The sequence below is a fragment of the Cupressus sempervirens genome, chromosome 9 (assembly GCF_028749045.1).
Source record: "Cupressus sempervirens isolate cs-2001-9-10 chromosome 9, ASM2874904v1, whole genome shotgun sequence".
Taxonomy (NCBI): Eukaryota; Viridiplantae; Streptophyta; class Pinopsida; order Cupressales; family Cupressaceae; genus Cupressus; species Cupressus sempervirens.
The window spans coordinates 706,821,666-706,838,198 of record NC_143126.1 but is presented as its reverse complement, the minus strand read 5'-3'; positions in this window follow the sequence as shown (position 1 = coordinate 706,838,198).

The window sequence follows — 16,533 nt, the reverse complement described above, 5'->3', positions numbered from 1 at the left end:
GGACTTTGTTAGTGTGAGGGATTTCTTTTGAAATGTGGGGTAGAGCCAATTATCACCCAAACTAAATGCATTGTTTTTTTATTTGTTGTTGTAGACAAAGTAGACCATTTCCATTCAACAAAGACCTCATTTTACCACTCAGTGAAGTCTCTGTACAAAATTCCTAGCAAATTTTTTGAAATGACACTTTTGAGGTTCATGAATACCTAAAAGCTAAACCCTTATCTTTAAGCTCTTTACTCACCTTTAGAGGTACACCAAAAAATTAAGAAAAATCTAACTTACAATTTAGGAGTTCCTGATACGCTTAGGATTGATGACAACTATGACTTTTCCTCTAATGTATTACCAAATTTTCAAACATCTTAGAATTAATGATTAAATAAATTCATAATCCATATTTTCTCTAAATTTTATATATAGAAAATTCTATTACACAAACTTCTTCTCTAGAGACAATCTTAACATCTTTTTAGTTTTAAGTAAGGGAATTGGAAGCCAAATGATTTCAAATTTGTTTAAGAACTTTTTTAATCAAGAGAATTGGAGGACCACTAATAGTATTTCTTGAATTTATAATTAGAGAAATCAAAATTTCAATGATTTGGAGCTAGCTATGTATGAACATCTTAACATGATTTATTTTTTAATAGTTCTATTGAAATCTCAATAATTTGGAGCCGATAATAATATTTATTACCTTGAATCATAAAGAAAGAAGAATTTACAATAGAGCACATTAATACTGTAGAATTTAAAATATCTATGGATATTATCGAAAAGAATTTCTATATATGTGCTTTGTGGAAGGAAGATGATACTATGAATTTTATGAATGTTCATATCCATGTCACATATTCCCTATTTAAGATCTTCCTAACGTTCTTTCTTTTTAATCAAAATGATCAGTGAATTTGAAATTGATCTATTAAGACCCTCCTAACATTTAATGACTTTGGAGTTGATCCATTAAGACCCTCCTTTTTAAGTAGAGAAATTAGATGTAAGTTGCAACTCATTCAAGATCACATTACTTTTCTTAATTAGAAGAATTGGAAGATCAAATTATTTAAATTCATTTTAACATTATTATTTTAAAGATAATTTTAGAAGTCCAATGACATGAAAGCTATGATTTTATCTTCAATAAAACCGTGATTGGTTTTAACACATTCAATAAAATGTTATTGCAGTCCATATATGAAATGGAAAATGCTTTTTCTTAACACATTCAAATGACCCTACATATTAAGAGACCATGAAACATCCCCCAATAAGGAAAGAAAGTGAAAATGAAGCATCTACATACACAAATGTAAGTTGTCTAACTACTCAATGTGGAGGACACCCCAATGAAGGAAATAGCCCCCAAAAAAGTGAGGGTCCCATGAAATAGTTTCTCCTCTTTCAACCGGTTAGTAGTAGACTCTAGTGAAAATAGGAGTGATTTTCTTGGTAAAGGTTGTCAAACCTCTTATGGTAAACCAAAAGATATGATAAGAGACTTAATATGGTGGTTGTCTCTCTTGAGGTATTATTTTTAAAACCTTTGACAAAGTTATTACAACTTATTTAATACCTTAGTCAAACAAAGTAGTTGGAAGGAACCACCAATTACCCATCTATAAATTTAAAAAGATATAGTTAAATTATTCTTAAATATGTATTATCAATTTATCCATGAGGTGGGATAAAACTACTGAAGAAGGTAAGGCAATAATATAGAACAATATTATCAAAGAAATCCCAAGAAAATAGCAAACATAAAAAAATCCAACCCAAACATCATTCAGTTCCACTGCATTAACATCAAAAAGCACTAACACCAACATTGCCAATGGCTATATAATGAATGCAATGTCTTATTCCCAAATACATATGACTCTTTATATGAAAACCACTTACATTGTTTGGCTTATGTTTTTCAAACTTGAGTTGTATTCAATTATTTTTACCCATCATCTTTGAAACTTAACATGGATGTTTCTACAAATGTAGTGAAATATTGTATGACATTGTTTTGATCTATTGTGAACATAGACTAGAAATTTTTGGTTAAATTCTAATGATGGGATTTAAATTGTTGGAGAAACTATACCAATGAGTTCCACAAGCACAAGAATCAGATTTGAGATTAACCAGGGTGGGCATCTTTGGCTAGTTTTAGGTCTAAAAGATAACTTGTTCTCCTTCAATACTTAATTTAAGTTAAACATGTCACAATTTATTCTCTTCCAATCCTAACTTGCTAATTAGTTTTCATTTTTTAAACTACATATTTAGATTTGGTATAGTAGGAGCTTTAGTTCTATCCTTTGGGTAGAAATAATGTACTTTACGTGACCTCTTATGTATGCAAGAGTCAAAAAATTATCAATTTATAATATCGTCAAAATCCTAGTTCTCCAAAAGTTGTAAGCTACCATCTGATAAATTAGTATTGAATAACTACCTAATATAATATATAGGAAAAATCCAAGAATTTGTATTGAAATGAAAATGGATGATGTCAAAATGCAAGTGAATTTTAAAATGCCTAATTTGAGATGTTCATCAGCCCTTGGGATTGAGAGATATTGTCAAGGATGTTGTTTGCATAAATAAAAATGTGCATAATTTCTCAATTTCCTACAAGAAATTTTTTTTGTATATATTTTTACTATTAGCATACCTTGATATAACTATTTCTATTCAAATTCTGATAGTTTTCCTCCTTTGCAGGTGCTACCAAACATAATAGCCAACAACTACACTTGTTTTCATGAAGGTTAAAAGTCATAATTCAATGCTATAATCACCTTCTTATGTTATTGTGATATTCCATAATTCCATGGGTGACATGCCTATCTATGAAGCCCTCAAAGCTTGTGTTTATGTCCCTCTTTGTTGCCCTATTATCTTTGTTTAGTTTCCATACTTCCACTTCAAGAAGCTCAATCATTTGCAAAACAAATTTACTTTGTACGCTCACCCAAATAGGAAAATATGTTGCAAGCAAACTCATCTTACCAAGGCTAAACTTCACAAGATCCAATCATGGTTGACACATATAAACCACATCATCAATTAAAAATAATATTGATCGATGAGGCTCTTGACAGAGTCCACTATTTTTGAAGCGATTCATTCAATTTTAAAGTAGGCGATTTCTTATTTGACACAATCCATGTTCTCCTTCATGGCCAATACACTCCTAATGAACTTTCTAATAGACTTTTTGATCATTTCTTACATAGTCTCCACAATGGTTATGTTGATTCTCTCCATTCTTCTCAACATGAGCTACACCCATTAGTTTTGTATGATTTGTATATGTTACATGACAAAACCACATATTGCATAGAATGAGGATTTCATCAATAGAAGTAAACAAACATGCTGAGGTCAAACTCTAAGATGACATATTCTACATTCAGTGGATAGTATATTGGTTAAATATCTCTATATGTGTTTGGTCTTCAATACAAAAGAAGCCATATTTACATTATAACAAAGATGCATCTTGTCATATGCTATTCATCCTTTTCCATGATGCTAATCCAACAATTGGCCATTATGAGCCTATTATTTCAAGGATAGGTAAGGAGATTGCACTTCAAAAAATGCAACTAGAATTGGCAAACATAGATTGTAATGCACTCAATAGTTGGCATATCATTTCCCAGTCATTTAGTAAAATTGGTTGAAGGTGAGTTCCTTCATTTACTACTTCATGTCGCAAAAGCATATTTTCTACTACAACTTTCTTGATCAATAACTGCTTTGATGCAATCAATTTACACTTGTTTATAGACCAATAATTGATCAACATACTTAAAATGCACAATTTTTTTCCTTGGCATGCTTTCTACTATTCAAATAAGATACTATACTAGATAAAAATACTCTCTCACGAATACAATTTCTAGCTCCAACAATTGAACTGCCCCATGCTAAAAGTGGTCTAGAGGACTCTAAATTACCTAAAACTATTGAAACCCATCAACTTAATCTAATTGATATAAAATAGAGGGCACTTCCATTATGAAGCACTCCAAAAAATCCACAATTAGAAGCTGATATACATAGAAAACTAGCCTCGATACTATAATTATTTTCGAACATGTGTATTGAAGACCCCAAACAATTTATGTTATACTAGCTCACTGGGAAGGAAATATGCAGACATGCCTAATATAAATGTGAATACAACTTTGTCATTTCTTAGCTTGAAAGAATCAATACATAGTGGGAAAATTGAATAGAAGGGCATGGACAATGCTCCTAGTACTACAACCAAAAATACAACTATAGAGAGATACTCCAACAAGTCAATCACATGCTTTAAAAACAATTAAAATAAGTCAATCATAAAATCCATTAACCAATACTTGTGAAGAATCAAGGATACTCGAACAAAAGCATGTACTCTTTGTGAGATTTTGTATTTTTGTAAAGACATCTACACATCTAACGAAGCATTCATCCACTCCTTGTCTTTGATTCCCATTGATATGAACACAAAAAAAATTCAATAGGTTAGACCATTTGTAATCAATGTGTGAAAGATACTACAGTTAGCAAGGTCCCCCTCTTTCATAGTGCCATGGAATATTAGGAAAAATAACTATATTGATGTTGTACACTCCTTAACTACTTTAGAAGAAAGACTTGTCTCTCTTTGTATTGATTTTGTGCAAATCAAGAAATCAGGATATAGAAGAGCACAATAGGGCTTGAATGGCATAATAATCAATCTACTTATGTGTTTTGACAAAGTGCAAGTATCTCTTCCTACACAAGTCAATGAAACTAGAATGATAACAGTTAGATTACAATGAAAGTTACAATATGACAATGCATATAAAGAAGGAAATGTTAGACCTTATTTCATAATGAATTCTTTAACTATTCTATCCAAATTACCCCTATATAAAAAAGAAAATATTTCAATTAATAAAGATTGGAAGATTATGTTTGTTGGCCGAATGGAACATAACTAGATAGAAATTGAATTAGAAATAAACATAGATGAAAATTCATCTAACCTTGATGAAGAACCCATTATTGAATCACTTCCACATTGGTTTAATGATCCTCATTCTATCAAAGATCTTGATACAACTATTATTGATATTACACCATCTAAGGGGTTTAAGCCTCTTTGCATATTTCAATATGTCTACTCAGAAGAAATAAATTTCCCAACTCTTTTTAATGGCTTTGCATGATGATATGACATTACTAGAAAATTTACCTATAAAAAAATAACAGAGTGGGAGCTCATGCATATAGACTAATATTTTGGGACACATATATCTGACATTTTATTTAAGGCCATTAAAATCATTAGTAGAGTAATAAATTATTTCCTTATTAATTAAATAATTTTAATTTAATTATTAAGTTACACATTACCTCTAAGTTACTTAAGCTAAAGTTTGGGCATATAATAATTAATTTTTTAATTAATTATTATCATGCAACCTAGGTTTTACCTTTTAGGGTTTTGATCTCCTTTATAAGGATTCAAACTCTCTTCATAATCTTATTCATTCAATACAATTTGTAAATATGTTTTTCACATCGAGAATGTCTCAACTATGGATATGAGAATTCAACCTCCAAGGCTTTTTCTCCTCTCTTTTTGTGAAAGGTCTTTGGATGCAAGTGATTTTTGGTAGATGTGGGGTTGATATTTTATCAACTTCAACATGGTATCATAGCTTCAGACTTTCATATCCCTGTTCTCTCCATAAGAGGTGCAAGCATCATCATTTTTTGAGCCAAACTTGATGGCCTTCAAAGTTTCTCTTCTATGATTTATTTTGTCCTAAAAAGTTGTCTGTGGTTTTTTGGCCATATCTTATTTTTTTAATCTATGTTGACATCCTTTTGTAGTATTTTTGCAAACATACTGAGATAAAGTGCCACTCTATTGCATTTTGGGATCTTGCACATCTTTGTGTTTTGTTGTACTCACACTACATTATAAAGTGACTTGGGGGGTTTCATGCTGGTCATATTCACCATCTTCCTTTTTCAAGTGAGTGTTCCTTCCATGAATGTATCCTCATGACGTATCAATGACACATTCTATTATAGGTGTTTGTACTTCTTTTGTATTGTTGATGTTCCTAGTTATTATTTCTATAGGAGATATTGTATTTAGTTTTAGTGTTCATGTCTTACCTCTTCACATCAAAGGGGGGTTATGGTTTTTCTATTGATTTCTTGGTTTGATAGAGTGAGCTATATATTTAGTATTTGATCCTATGTATTAGGTGATTGCAATGGCAGGATACCTATGCATTTTGGTGAGATGGACCATTTACCATATAGACATTCTTTCATTCCTATTTTTGGAGGCTATGAAGGTACCTTCCATCTTTGATTGATCAACTCTTCAGAATAAGTCTTCTATGCCTAGTCATGTTCTATACTGTAGAAGTTCTTTAGATTAGCAGTTCGATAGAGCTTTGCAACTTGTACATGCTTCAATGGTGTTCTTCATGATCATCTTTTTTTCCTGTCTTCTATAACGTTCCCTAGTTTAGAGGCTTCTTTATTCCTTCACTACTTATTTTTAGCATTATTTCCACCTCTTTTGTAGTAGGGTTTTTACCATGTGGTTTTCTCTATTTCTTCTCTTTACAGAGGTTTGGTTGTGCTTGGGTACCTAATCAAGCCTTTGTTGCTAGGACCCATTTTTTTTTCTTTTAGTAGTATTTTCTAAGTTTTTAGCTACTCCCTAAGTTTATCTTAAGGGGGTTGTTAAAGTAATAAAGTATTTCCTTATTAATTAAATTATTTTGATATAATTATTAAGTATTTGTTACCTCTAGTTTACTTAAGCTAAACTTTGGACATATAATAATTAATTCTTTAATAAATTATTATCATGCAACCTAGGTTTTACCTTTTAGGGCTTTGATATTGTTTTTAAGGATGATCTCTCTTTGTAATCTTATTCATTGAATACAATTTGAAAATCTATTTTCCACATCAAGAATGTCTCAAATAGGGATTAGGGAATTCCAACCTCAATAGCTTTTGCACCTCTCTTTCTATGATGGGTGTTTGCATACAAGTGATTCTTCAGAGCTATGGGGTTGATCTTTCATCAAGTTCAACAATCATTATTCTACAAATATCTTCTCTCTCATGGGTTTGCATACATAAAGTTGAGTTTAAAAAGGTAGAAAAATTATTTACGAGAGATGTTCGTGGCTCTTCTAATCTCGAAAGTATATTGCGATCCCCATTAGGATTTAGATCTCTAAAGAATATTTGTACATCTCCTCACTATTTAGAAAATGGTTGGAAAAATATATTTTCCATGATAAGACAATTATGCCCTCTAACTTTTTTTGCCACATTAACTAGTGCTATGTAAAAGATAGAACCATATTAGAACCTTTTCCAAATGCCAAGTGCTATGTAAAAGATAGAACCATATTAGAACCTTTTCCAAATGCCAATACTAAACTTAAAGAGATGGCAAGAAAAATATTCAATGAACTAGCAGGTAAATGTTACACAAAGAAATTGACTTTCGATAACTTCCTTGACTTCCTAATAGAAGAAGTATATTATATCATAATGTTATAGGTAACATTATCCTAGGAAATTATCTTTCTCAAATGACACCCAACTAATGTCTAGATAAATGCATTTTCTAAAGAAGTCCCCTCATTATGGTATGCAAATATAGACACATAGTTTATATTAGATGCATATGTCATTCCATCTTACTCTAACTCGTGCATGACTAAGAAAGATAAGACATTTTACTCTATGAAATTCAGAACATGTAAAAGAAAAAATCCACTTATTATATGCTTCATAAAATATAACCCACATATTGATTGTAAAAATTATGATAAAGAAAAACTATTTCTACACGTACCATTCCAAACTAGTAAGATACACTTTTACTTGGGCATGAAACATGGAGCAGAGCATTCAATGTACACAAAATAAAAATTTCCAAAATTGAGAAGATGTTCACCACACATGTTGACAATAAATGGGGAAATATCAATGAGGCTATAGAAAAATCTAGCAACAACTACATAATAATAAACCTTGAAGATATCAAGATAGGAAGTGAGGAAGAAAGACATGACATAATGACTGATCATAAACATGTTAACTATAGTAAACTTGTGCACAATACTATATGCACTAAGAAGTTTCTCACCCATTCTTACAAACTAATGATGAGTACTTCAACATGGGAAGAAAGTTGAATAAAGAGAAACAATAGATACTAAATATGTGGTAATAAAAAATTGAGCTGCTCTTGATAAACCATTTCACTTGTTTCTTATGGGTGGAGCTAGTACTAGAAAAACCTTCACAACTAAAGTCATATTTGAAGTAATGGTCTAGATATATGAAAAGAAACAAAACCCTTTCAAATTTAAAGGACTTATTGTGTCTCCTAGAGGAAAAACAACATTTAATATAGGTGGCACAACTACTCATTTCCTTTTCCCGCTACGATGTAATTCTTCTAGAATGCTACCTCTAGATCCGAATAAACTCAACAACCTGAGTAAAAAAATAGAATAATTACAAATATTTATTATTGATGAAGCCTCACTCATTGGCTCTAAAATGGTGTTTCATACAGATAGAAGACTTTTCCAAATAAAAAATATGCCCACAAAACCCTTTGGAAATATTGATATCATATTTTTTCGGACTTATGCCAAGCTCCACCTATATGTGACTTTTGGATATATGAACAACCAATAATTAATATTAAAAAAATTTCATACACATTTTGCACTAATCATGTCCTGTGCTTTGAACTACATATTGTAGTAAGACAAACAAATCCAAAACTCATATCTATTTTGAACCATGTTAGAACTTCTCATCAAATTGATGAAGACATTTCATACCTTAGAACATGTCTAAAGCCTAATCCCATTAATTTGATATTCCCATACTTATTTCATAGAAATATATCCATTGAAGAACACAAAAAGAGAATGCTTGACTACTTACCTACTAAGCTCTATGTCTTCGGAGCCATTGAAAAGAAAGATATTCTAATTGACAACATTGATCACCAATATGAAAGGTTTTCCCTCCCCTATATTATCCATTTAAAACAAAGAGCTTTGGTGGAGCTGATTGCTAGAAACTTGGATACACAAGATGGCCCAATCAATCGTGTTGATGGTAATTCCCATATGCACACATCTAATGAAGAAGAGATTGTTTGGATTCATTTTAATGATCTTGTCATCAGAAGATCCCGTCACAAAAAAATGGAAAGGATTTACATAACCAATATTTCAACCCCATGGATGCCTATCATGAGAATAGCTAAAAGACTAAAAACACATACTAAAATAGTCACACAAACACAACTCCCTCTTCAACTGGCATGTGTGCAAACTATCCATAGCGAACAAGGCTTGAAAATGGATGTAGTTGTTTTTGACCCATTAAAAAAATATTACCATGGCCTCTCTTACATTGCTACATCTCACATACACAAAATTAAGTCATTGTATCTAATGCACATGATGGAGCACAAGAACTTCAAAATATGTAAAAAATTTGACAAGGAAATGGAATGCTTACACAATCTGGCATAGTGGGAAATTGAATATAGTCTCTCCTCAAAAAAATAAAATTAATTCATTATATGCTCCTTGAATACTTGAAGCTTCCCACTACACACCCTATATACAGCCCACGATCATGATCTGCTCTAGGAAATTGTGCTCTGTTTGCGAGAAACAAATCACAAATTTCATGACCAACTTGGCTACCTCAAAGCCAGATTCAATTGTTACTCTTCATTCTCCATACATGACCTTCTAACATGCTCTACAAAGACAACTATTATGATTCAAAATGACACTTTCACAACAAAACATCTTAAATCTATCACCATAGATATTCTTTGCCCAAACCATACTCTATGCATCGCAAACTTGTATCTAGAATGTGACACACTAATTAAAGACCTATTGAATCTAATTAAAATGGTTAGAACCACAAAAATATCCAATTCAAAACTCTTAGTTGTTGGAGACTTCAATATTAATATCCTACTACAAAAAAAGTACAATAAACCTTTGCTAAGTTCATGCAATACTACAATCTAACCTTAATTGTCAACAAACCAATGACACAAGATGACAGTTGGCTAGATCAAATATGGGGACATAATATTGGTCTCATCCTTGATAGATTCATTATGTGTGTGTGTGTGTGTGTGTGTATCATCTCCTAGTCTCCCTACAACTTCCACTCTAGCTCATAGGATGCTCATCATGTTACAAAAAAGAAAGACAGTTTCTAGTAGGGCTATATTTGATAAATTACTTATTTATCCTACTATATTTCAAATACCTTGCTAGCCTACCCTTGATATTGCATGATTTGATGTTGTACATATGAAAAATAGTATAACAACATGCATATTATCTAGTTATCCAACTAAATTGGTCTACCACCAATTGTACATTAATGTACAAAATGTATTATATACAATTACATATAAACTTCAACAAGAGCATGTAAAAATATGTCAATGTTTCTAGACATTTATTAGCCAAATATGCTTATCAAAATTAATAGTATGGATAAAAACTTGCTTCTTCTTACAATATACAATATATACTGGAAAAAAATGTTGTAAACTTTGTATAAAGAAAAGAGTGGTCATTTTGGGGGAAAATTATCTTCTTTGCTTATTGTTATTTTTTACATTTTAGAATGATTATTTACAAAAATTCTTAGTTATCAATATCATACAACCCAAATGAGATAAGGTTTCTTACAAATTTATCTCTTGCAGGGTACAACATAGAAGTTGAAAGAGTATATGGTATTCTTTTTATCTATTTCAATTATTTGTTTCAATTATTGTACTTTCTTGTAGCCAAATATAATTTCTAACATTTGAAGAATTTTTGGGTTGCTAGTTTCTACTAAGAAAGTAATTGCACTATTCACATGATACATTGTGAAATGTTCTTTTTACTTTGATATATATTCTACATTGTCTAGTGTTTGTCTTCTCTACTATTTCTTGTCATATGAATTTTACTAGGTTATGTAATTCCATATCTACCAGAACACTTACACTTTATAGACCCTAGTCTCTTAGAGACATTTATTTTCTTATTATCTTTTCACCATATTCTCTTATTGCAGAATAAGACTATTACCATAGGAGCAATGAATTCATCAAAACTAACCATCCCACAAACACAAAGGTACTACTATTTGATTAGTACACTTGTACCATATTGATTTATACTTTTTCGTACATATTCTATTTTACAACCTCCTTTATAATGCTCACTAAATACTCAACTCTGTACTACATTTTGTTAGCAATTTATGTAGGAGTTGATGAAATCCAACTCCGTAGTCGCCAAGATCACCTGCAATGCAAATAGCTTGCCGAAGAGAAACCTAAGGAGCAAGAGCTTGAAGGAAACAAAGTAAGAGAGAATATTTCACAATAGGAAAAATGAAATTGCTATGTGAATGGATGATTTTACAATGAGAGAGAGAGAGAGAGAGAGAGAGAGAGAGAGAGAGAGAGAGAGAGAGAGAGAGAGAGAGAGAGAGAGAGAGAGAGAGAGAGAGAGAGACCGAATATAAAGGCCTCAAGGAAGCTTGTAGAACAAGCTAGAAGGAGGTAGAAGATAAGGTTGACAACTAAGCACACTTCCACAAAAAGATGGAACATGCTAGAAGGGAACAAACTCCCGTGTTCTCAACAACTCATCACTACATGCATTAACCTAAGTAAGCTTAAGTAAATAGAATAAATAATAAATAAATAAATAATTAATTAATTAATTACTCTAACAATTTAGAAATAACTTTTGGGGGGAAACAAATGGACAGGAGCTAAAAAGGAAGATGATACAATGGAGCAAGTAAAATCAACCTTCATATATAAAAGCTCCTCTCCAACAATGAATGAAACTTTTTACAAAGAACATGGAAATAATGAGACAAAGAAATTTTCACTAAGATTTATCTTATTATATCCATTTTCTTAGTCCATAGCATTTTCTCTTTCATTTTGCAAGGTTCAATCATATCCAATTTTAACTGACACACTTGTGCGGGCACTTAGATAGAGGTGTAATTGAAACAATGTTTGACACACAAGCCATAAAGAGGTATACACTACATAGCAATTCTTAATTTAGCTAATCTTTACCCTCATGAATTCATTCTAAAATACCTATTCCTTATAAACTCTAGACAAAAAACTCAATAGCATTCTTGATCCAACATCTTCTAGATTTGCACATTTCAATCTGCTTTCACTTTTGAAGGTGACATACTTGTCATCTACAACCCTACACTTGCCAAAAATAATGATAGCTCAACCCAATCGCAAATAGTCCATGTCAACTAGCATAACTCAAAGATAGATTATCAAGAAATCTATGGTAGGGTAGAAAAAGGAAACATGCTATACCTGCAAACATTAACAATGACATAAAATATGACTAGATTTAGTTCAATTCCCAATTCATGCATTTCATGATACTATTTGACTATCTTCAAAATCCCATTAGAACTCTCTACCATGTCCTTGGAAATAGATAGAGGAAGCCTTTTCTCAATTTTCCTTAGTGAACACATTGCTAACAATATGACTTCAACATTTTGTAGACTCTCTTTTGTTATTTTCCTCAGAGCTGATTTTATTCTCTCTATTAAGTAGATCCATTTTTATATCAAAGTATTAAATCACCAATGTTAATAAACAATAAAGTAATCTTTTTGTGGACTTGATGCATGTGCTATAACACTAGTGCCTTCCCAAAGTATGGACAATAATTTTGAAAGTGATCAGTGTTAAGAGATAGAAATGAACATTCAACATGATTAGACAACTTATAGAATCCCAAACCAACTTGCAAGATACTAGTTACATCATCAATTTGTTTGAACGTAGTGTTATGATATTAGCTAATTTTTCTTTGTTAAGATGCCATCTGCAATCTGTAGAATATCATCTAACTTCAAAGTAGTCATAAATGTTATCAAACTAGCACTTGTACAATAGATCTCAATTAACTTCCTAAGAATTTGCAATAAAATCTAGACTATAACTAATTTTGCATTAGATCTTAACACTAACTGAGAGATAGAATTTAAAAATCAATCAAGAACCATCAACTTACAATTATATTGCTATGGTTTATATTTTTGCTACTTTCTACTATGTGTAATTTGAGCATTCTCTCTCCTAGCATCCATAACAAGTATAATGGAAAAAAAAATTATAAAGGAAAAAAAATTGTAGTATATGTAAGCATGCTTTTGCACCTAAATTTCTAAACTTTGCAAATTGGCCCCATCGAAAGGATATCTTAATCATCTAGGTGTTTGGTTTGGTTCTATTGCTACTATGATTTGTAAAGAAGACAATGTTTTGAGGATATGTTAAACCTAAAATTTGAACCTCAAGTTTAGATGTTCAAGTTCAAAGTTTAGAATTGAATTCATTGATTAAGGGGTTCAAGTTCAAGTTTGCAGAATCTAATTTCAAGCTTTAAGTTCAAAGGTTCACCTTGTAAGATTTGAAATGTGAAAAATGAAGATTCATTGGTTAAAAAGTATCTAGATTTAGGTTTTCAATTATTCAAAGCTCAAAATGTAGTTCAGTGTTTCAAGGGTCCAAGGTTCAAAATTTTAAGTTCATTTTTATGATTCAATGTTCAAAGTTTGAAATATAGATTAGTCAAGGATTTAAATTTAGGTCCAAAGATTTGAACATGCATATTCCAAGGTGCTAGTGATCTGATGTTCCAATTTTAGTTATTAAATGCTTCAAAGCCTTTTTCTAAGTTCTTCATTAAAAAATTTAGATGTTGATGATTTAAATATTTGAGCATCAAGTAATAAGCACAAACTTGCTCCTAGATCTTCTCAGACCACTTTAAAAAACCCAATTTCATCACCCAAAGTTGTCACAATAGTGCAAGGTGTACCCTAATAGTCTAGAGGAGATATTGTTGGAATATTTTATATTTTTTTTGGTTGTCTTATGCCCACCTACAACCTAGCATCCCTTATCTAGCTCCAATAGTCATATGCATTTTGTTGGAATTATGATATATTTTTCATTAGTCACAACACTTATTCGATTCTGAATGCTTACCGAGCTCATCACCTAGTCTACAGTTCACACCAAGCATCCAGTGGTTACCTTATAAATTTTGCAGGTAAATAGTTGATACCGAGCATTCCTTTGGAAACTGAGCATATGGGCAGTTCAGTAGTATTTATCAAGTTCACAGTGGTTACCATGCAAAATAGTGGTTACCAAGTAGAACAATGTTCTCCAAGCAGTTAGTGGTTACCGAGAAGAACAGTGTTCCCCAAGCAGTCAATGCTCACCGAGTCATTAGAAGAACTTAGTGTTTATCGAGTGATCAAGGTAAACAAAGAACTTAGTGTTTATCAAGTGATCAAGGTAAATAAAGAACTTAGTGTTTATCGAGTGACCAAGGTAAACAAAGGAATCAGTGATTACTGACTAAACAAGGTAAATGAAGGAATCAGTGTTTACCAAGTGACGAAGGTTATCAATGGATTTTGTTTTTACTGAGTGACACAATATTCATCGAGTCACCAATGGTTACTGAGTTCTAAGCTACTTAGAATGATTAGTATGGACTGTGTCTCTACTCTTACTGAGTACATGATGATGCAGTGTACTGTAGTGGATGCCAAGTATCAGAAGGTCACTGAGTCAGTTTGTGGAACTCGAGTTTTCTACCACCTGGCCGACTCACTAATGCTTTTTCACTTGTGTTTGGCTGACCTTGCCAATGTAAATATTGGAATGGTATATATCATTTGAAATGATGAGATGTTGAATATCATTGGTTGTGTTGTATTGCAATAATTTGAGAAGAGGGAAAGCGAATCACTAGTAGAAAAGAGGAATACAGCAAGGTCAACATTGATACAGAAAAGATATATCCATCACATCAAGTGATCAGAGCACAAAGGATCTTATTAGCAATCAGTTGTAACCAGATCCACTGCTTCATCCTAATAGGTGAATTAGTTTGCTAAATCCTTTAACAAGGTAGACTTGATAGTCTTTTGTAAATCTCCTAACAGAGTGCATACTTCATTGTATGTTTGTAAATCCTTTAACAAGGTGGATCTAGTAATCCTACTTGCTCCTGACAGGGAAGATCATCAGAAGTGATCATTGTAAGCCTTAACCGGCCAACTTTATACTGTAGTATTGAAGTTTTGTGATTATCATCCCCACCCTATTTTTACTTTCTAATTAGAAGGTTTCTAGGTCACCAAATCTATGTGTTCATGTGCTACAAATGTTTATCTTTTCATGCATACAATAGATTAGATGGATGAATGGTAAATATGTTATTATACAGAATTGCATTAAAGTTTTAGGGTTACTGATTCACCCCTTCCCTCTCGATAACGTTTTTAGTCTTGATTATTTCCAACAATTGGTATCAGAGCATTGTGGTTCTCAGGATAAAAGTTTGACAGCTTGAGCAAAGATCAAGGACAATGGAGATATTCAGACTTGAAAAATCTATTGAAAATGAAAAACTAGATCTGGAAATGGCCATGACCCAACTCAAAGAAGCAAAGGAGCATCTTTCTCAATCTCTGAAAAGAAGGAAGGAACTTGCAAGACAAATGAATGATCATCGGTATATTGAAGAAAGGATTGAAGACCTTTTACCATCAAGCAGTTCAAATGAAGCTAATGAAGCAATCAAGGAACTCCTAGCAAAGAATGGTTCTCTGGAGGAAGAAGTAAGAAAGCTCAAAAGAGAACAAGAAGTCCAATCCATTAGGTTATGTGAAGTTTTGGAATAGAGAAACAAGGCAAATGAAGACTTAGAGGTAAGAAATAATCTATCCCTTCAGCATGAAGATCTTATAGGACAACTATCTAATGCAAATGAAGAAATTATGAATCTAAGATCTGATAATGAAAGTTTGAGAAATGATTTAATCACTGAAAGACAAATCAATGCAAGCTTACAAAGTGATCTGAGATCTGAAAGACAAATCAATGAAAGCTTGGAAAATGACTTAAATTTTGAAAAACAAGTCAATGAAAGGATGATAAAATCTCAAGTAGATATGGATCAACTGAATCAGCAAAATGAGCAGAATCTTCATAGACAAAAAGGTAAAGTAGGCCTTAGATAGAATGAAGAAGGTGAATCTTCCAAATAGGGTACTCAAAAGAATAAAAAACATACTTGCAATCACTATGGTAAGTTAGGTCATACATCTAACAGATGTTGGAGCAATGGTAAAGGAAAATTCAATGGTAAATGCTACAATTGCAATCAGCATGGTCACAAAGCAAATGAATGCAAAGAAAAACCTAAGTTTGAAGGCATATGTCAAAAATGCAAGAAACAAGGTCACAAGGCATCTGAATGTAGATCTAAATCATTCAATCTAGTAGAAAAAATTATCAATGCATTATTTGGTTGGGACTACAATACTTGGTGCAGATGTCACTATTGTGGAGAA